This window comes from Tupaia chinensis, unplaced genomic scaffold, assembly GCF_000334495.1.
Source record: "Tupaia chinensis unplaced genomic scaffold, TupChi_1.0 Scaffold146140_1, whole genome shotgun sequence".
NCBI lineage: Eukaryota > Metazoa > Chordata > Mammalia > Scandentia > Tupaiidae > Tupaia > Tupaia belangeri.
Window position 1 is genome coordinate 1,402,188 of NW_006205995.1, and position 6,066 is coordinate 1,408,253.

At 43.5% G+C, this 6,066-nt stretch overlaps 1 protein-coding gene across 1 annotated transcript in view; it reads right to left on the reverse strand.

Moving 5' to 3' along the window:
• TMOD2 (tropomodulin 2) overlaps positions 1-6,066 on the reverse strand; it is a 75,530-nt gene extending 69,464 nt beyond the window's left edge. The window contains exon 1 of the mRNA XM_006168744.3: positions 6,005-6,066. The gene's annotated coding sequence lies outside the window, so the exon portion shown is untranslated. The remainder of the gene's footprint in view (positions 1-6,004) is intronic.

A 6,066-nucleotide genomic window follows, 5' to 3' on the forward strand; every position in this document is an offset into this window, starting at 1 on the left:
GCGCACGACACTGTCGTCTCCATGCTGTAACACTACGCTGCTTGTCCCGGCTCTCACTCCTTCACTCAGGAAACCTGTTCGGCTGTCCCCCTGGGTTGGGACAGGCTCCCACCTGTGTAGGCTGCCTTTGACCCACCTACGCTCTGTCTTTGGCATCTGTAGCCCAGCTAGTTTTGATCTATGCTTTGTTCTGACCTGTGTGTGCGCAGGCCTTGACTCAGGACTGCTGACCAGGATGGCAGGCAAATCAACTAGCCATCGAAGTGGAATGGGCACTGTCCGATCAGAATGGCCACCTCTAAACAGTGGATGGCTGTCCCTGAACATACTGACTGAAGGACAGCCCAGCTCAGCAGACTCCGGACCCCTCCTGCCAATCCGACGAGGGTCCCCCTGGTTCTGTCTCAGGACTGGTACCTCAGCTTGGTCTTTTCTCCTCACATCTAGGCTCGGCGTGGCTGGCCTTGGGCCCTGTTTCATAAGCTCCTGTCACTCACAGTCCTAGAGCAGACCTCGTCCCCCATCCAGTTGTTACTAGGGGAATCTGGGAACATTGGGGACACACATGAAAGAGATAACTACTGGAGCAGCCTTGGTGTCAAAATACGAGGGCGAGGGACCAGCAGTTAGCATAATGGCTATGTCGCTGGACTCCCACGTAGTCGACTGTGGTTCGCGTCCCAGACCTGGTGGCTTAAAACTCACGCTGGGCGCCTGAGCATGCATGCCCAAGATCCCAAGAGGAGAATGGAGGAGAAGGGATTGCGGTGTGGCCATCCCCCCCTGGGGGGTGACTTCTCGCTTTCTATCTCTCTGTCTCTTTCTGTCTATCTGGCGAGTGCATGCGCCCTATAGCAAAAACCTCTCCAGAAAAAAAAAAAAAAAATAGGAGGGCGAAACATAAAAGTCCGACCAGCACAAAATCACAGCTTTGAGGAAGGCTGTGCTGAGACGCACACCCCAGGCCAAGGGACTCAAAATGGCTGTGGGAGGAAAGGTGGCCGACAGAGCCCCACCGAGGGGCCACAGCAGAGCAGGGCATTTTGTCTTACGCGATGACAGACCGCAACCTGACAGACAGTGACTCTTTGGTCTACTGAAAACAAAAGTGGTTCATTGCATACAAGTGAAGTACCTAACAGAAGAGTTTAAGGGAAGAATTTTTGGGAAACTGAAGTTGGAAAAGTAGACTGAGGTCACACAGATATGATCCATTAAGACCAGAAACTGAAACGTGAGACCTAGTCATAATAATGGGAAGCACAAATGACGACTACTTGTAACCTACACATGCACCCGACGTCCTCACTCTGCACCTGGGAACACACCAAATGCAGTGTTCTCCAAGGTCGGTTTCGTGCAGTACTACTCCCGCAAGGTTTTTAAATTTATTTTTATTTTTATTTTTGCACACAATTTGGGAAACACTGTGTACCGTATCTTACAGACACTCTCAGTCCATCCACCTCCATTCAAACGCACAATGATGGCAAGTCCATGAAAGGCTCTCAAAAGTCAAGACCAAACCAACCTTTCAGCTTTTTTTTTTTTTTTTGGTTTGTTTGTTTTATTTTATTTTTTTAAGAGGCTTTTTTTTGCTATAGGGCACGTGCACTCGCCAGACAGACAGAGAGAGACAGAGAGACAGAAAGCGAGAAATCACCCCCCAGTGGGGCTGGCCATGCTGCAATCCCTTCTCCTCCATTCTCCTCTTGGGATCTTGGGCACACACACACATGTGCTTGGCATGAGTTTAAGCCACCATGTCCGGGACTCAAACCGCGGTCAACTACATGAGAGTCCAGCGACATAGCCATTATGCTAACTGCTGGTCCCCAGCTTTGTTTATCTTACTTACCTGACTCCACTTTTTTTGCTTGTGACACCTATTAACATTCTATATATTTTGAAGAATGCTGATTGAAAAATTTACAGATACTCAAACACTACCTTACACATTCATGCAAGGAAATATCTTTTTTTTTTCAAATTTTTTTAAAAAATTATTTATTTTAATTTGACCAGAGAGAGATATACAGAGAGAGAGAGAGAGAAAGTGAGAAAGCAAGCCACCAGGTCCAGGACTCAAACTGTGGTCGACCATGTGGGAGTGTCCAGCGCCTTAACCACCACGCCACCTGCTGGTCCCCAGGAAATATCTTGAACTAATATTTTTATATATACATAGACAAACACACATAAAATCCAAGTACAGCAAAAATACTCTTATAGCAAAGGATTTTTACAAGACATAAAATGTTCTGTGCTTTTTTTTAAAATTTTTTTTTTAATTTTTGCTTTTCCTCTTTTTTCAGAGTGTACAAATTCTTGCCAGACAGAGACAGAGAGGGGGGAAGAAAACACCTCCCGCTGGGGTGTGTTCATGCCACAAGCCTTTCTCCTCCACTTCTCCACCCTGTTGGGATTTGGGGCACTCACACGCACTTGTGTGGCTTGCTTAGCTATGGAGGATCTGGCTCCTTTAACTCCTAGGCCATGGGGCTGGCCCTAACTGTTATATCTTGAGTTGATTCTGTTTTCTTAGTCAGGTAATAGTCAGTCTCTTTTGCATATAGTCCATAGAGAAAACACTGATTGTATATGATTTAAGCATAAAATGAAATGAGAGGACACTCTACAACGTCAGTCAAAAAGCTGGATTGTTTCTTGCTCCAACATTTTTTCAAGAATTATTTTATTTGGGAAGAAGAATCCACAAGTCTGGAGTTGAATATTATCCCAGAATTTAATTGGGAAGATGGAACTACAACAGAAGATAGATTAAGTACATGAGACTGAACTGTGAAATAGCATTTTATGACTTTTGACTAAAACATTGCTGATTTTCTTCTAGACTTGTTGTCCGGTTTTAAGGATTTTTGTCCTGTCTTGAGTTGCCGATAGGTTCATGTTTGAACAGAATTTGAACAGAATCCTAACTTGTTTCCTGGCTTTAAGTTTTAAGCAAAGTTCCTTAGCATTTCTTTGATTTATTAAAGTTAAAACTGCTTTTCTTAAAATTACCAGTTGAACTTGCTATGTGATCAATAAAATGTCAGGGGAAAAGGAATGGAAGACAATTGTAGACACCAGAGATAGTGTGGAAGGAGGGTGGGAAATGGCAGAGGGTCAGAAATAGGGGTATACACACACACACACACACACACACACACACACATATGAAACTAGGAATGGAAAATTATTGATGATAACATGCATATTTAATCCACTATGTAGAATATTCTGGATGGGAACTCACATTTTGTATGCTGTGACAATGCTTAGGGAATGAATGTAAATTAATTAATTTTTAAAAATGTTTCAGGAAAAAAAAAAGAAGCTCATGGCAATACGTGTAATGGGATAACTGTATGAATTTCAAAAAGTTTTTGTACCAAAGTAAATATATACTTCGATGTAAAAATATTTTTAAAAGAATTATTTTATTTGATATATTATTATTATGATTACTTTAATTTGACCAGAGAGAGAGAGGGAAAGAAAAGCAAGCCACCAGGGCCAGGACTCAAACTGCGGTCAGCTATGTGGGAGTCCAGTGCTTTAACCACCACTATACCTGCTGGCCCCATATCTAACATTTTCTTAACCCAACCAAAAAGAGGAACTTTCCCTGACCCTATTCACACTTCCAATAGGATTTAAAACCTTAGGAACTCGAAGCTAAGGAGTTCCACAGGTTCAGTGCCACAGTCTGTCACTGACCACACAGTCCCCTGCAACGCTTCCTCTTTGATTACTTATTTTACTGATCACTCCCGATTTTTTTTTTTTTTGTCTTTTTAATTTTGTCAGAGGGCACAATCACTTGCTAGAGAGAAAGAGGCAGAGAGAGGAGATGAGTGAGCAAGCACCCCGCCCAAAGCCATGGAGTGTGGTCACAGCACAATCCCTTCTCCATTTCCCTCTCCTTTCGGACTCTGAGCATGGACGTGTGTGCGTGCAAGCGCACACACACACACACACACACACACACACACAGACGCCCAGTGTCACTTTCAAGCTGCTGAGTCCGTACAGTCCAAGTGGGATCCAGCACCTTATCCACCAGGCCACAGGCTGGCCCACAGAGGTTTTATTTCCATAATTCAAATCTACAGAAAAGAAAAAAGGACAGTACGATCCACACCTGTACAACACTCTTCTTGACTCACATTTGGTATATTCCTGAACGTCTTCTGCTATCCCTATTCTTTTTTCTTTTCTTTTCCTTTTTCTGAACCAGCTGAAAGTTTCAGGCGTCCTGACACCTCACCTCTAATACCCACATCTCCAAAGAATAAGAATGGTCTCTTGTATAACTATCGCACCTTCAGAATATTAGCAGGAACTTCATAACATCATCTAATTTGCAGTCCACATTTTAAACCTCACCCATAGTCTCCAAATTGTCTTTCATAACTTCTTTCTCCCATCTAGAATTCAAAGTTCACACCTGCCAATTTGTTTTATCGTCTTATGAAAAGAGAAGGCTGAGGCAAAGCAAGTAAAACAAAGATGTATTTGGGCCAGGACAATCTCCTGGACATCACGTAATCCGTGTTGCCCCAATGATCTGTGCCAATGTGCAACAGACTTCAGGTTGGTCTTGAAGGCAAAAGTCATTCAGGGAGGGGGAAGAAGCAGCAAGGAGTCTTGCACAGCAGTGATTGGCTATAAACTCTCTGAAAAGGGCAGCGGGATACCTTACAATCACTGAGTCCCTTGGTGCAACTTAAGCAGAGTGTGGAGAGGGTGAGCCTGGAAGGTAAAGGAATGCATTTGGATGACAAGGATATTCATGAAACAAAATGCCAGATGAGTTGACTAGAACGACTTCAGGTACACATACCCAAGAAAGCCACAAGATGGACATAAGTTTTATTTCCTGATAGCGTGGACTTAGGTAGACGGAATCTCCTATTCTCAGGGAAAACTGACTTATTTGGGGCAATCTGTCCATTGCCTTAAAGTTTCAGTTTGAGGGCCAGCAGGTGGCTTGGAGGTTAAGGTGCTAGGTTCCACATGACTGACTCAGTGTGTTGAGTCCCAGGCCTGGTGACTTGAAAAATCACCAGGTGGTATGCATGCATGCCCCAAATCCTGGGAGGAGGCAGAGAAGGGATTGTAGCATGGCCATTCCCCTTGGGGAGGGGGGAGAATGTGTGATTTCTCACTTTCCCCCCTCTTGTCTCTCCCGTGAGTGCACAGGCCCTCTAGCAAAAAAAAAAAAAAAGTAAGTTTCAATCTGATAATGCTACATTTTAACATAAGTGACTCCATTTTTGTCTGGTCTGTTTGAGCCTAGAACAGGAACTCAGTTCAAAACATTGACCTAAATTTTTTATACCAAACTTGAGTATTTTAATCTACGACGATTGCTCTCCACTCTATTTTTTTCTTTTTTGTCAGAAACACGATATAGGCAAAGTTATGGCCTTATTACATCACAACAGGAGGCTTAGAATAGGTGCTACTAAAGATAATCACTGGGTTAAAGTAGTAACCTAATCTCTTCCACTGTCAGAGCACATTTTTCCTAAGGAAGTGAGTGAGTTACCTTGACACAGGGTGAAAATCCTGCTCCCCAATCACCTTTCTTTCACTGAGTCCTGGCCTCAATCTACTGTTCCATTCCGGTTTGCACAGCTTGGATTTTCTGGTTCTCTCACTCCTATTACGTATTTTTCAAACAATGACCTGTCAGTAGCATCCTCTCTTTCTCAGTGATACACTCTGGATATTTCAGCCAGGGCCTCCTCTCCCACCTCTTAGCTAACCGTGTTTGACAGCCCCGCCCAGCCCTAGGGAGCTGCTAGCCTTTTATCTGCTCATCCCACCCCTTCATCTTCAGCAAATTAAAGACAATCAAAAACGCCCACAGCATGGTAACCTACCACTGTACAGTAATTAACAAAACTTAACACGCTTGTAAATATTTATTGGGTTAGACCCAGGAGAGTAGAGAGAAGAAATCAGTTTCATAGTTTAAAAAAAATCAGATTACCTAAGCTCTGAAAAAATCTTTGCTCTTCACTAGGGCAAAGCTGCTTGCTCGGTCACAAGCAG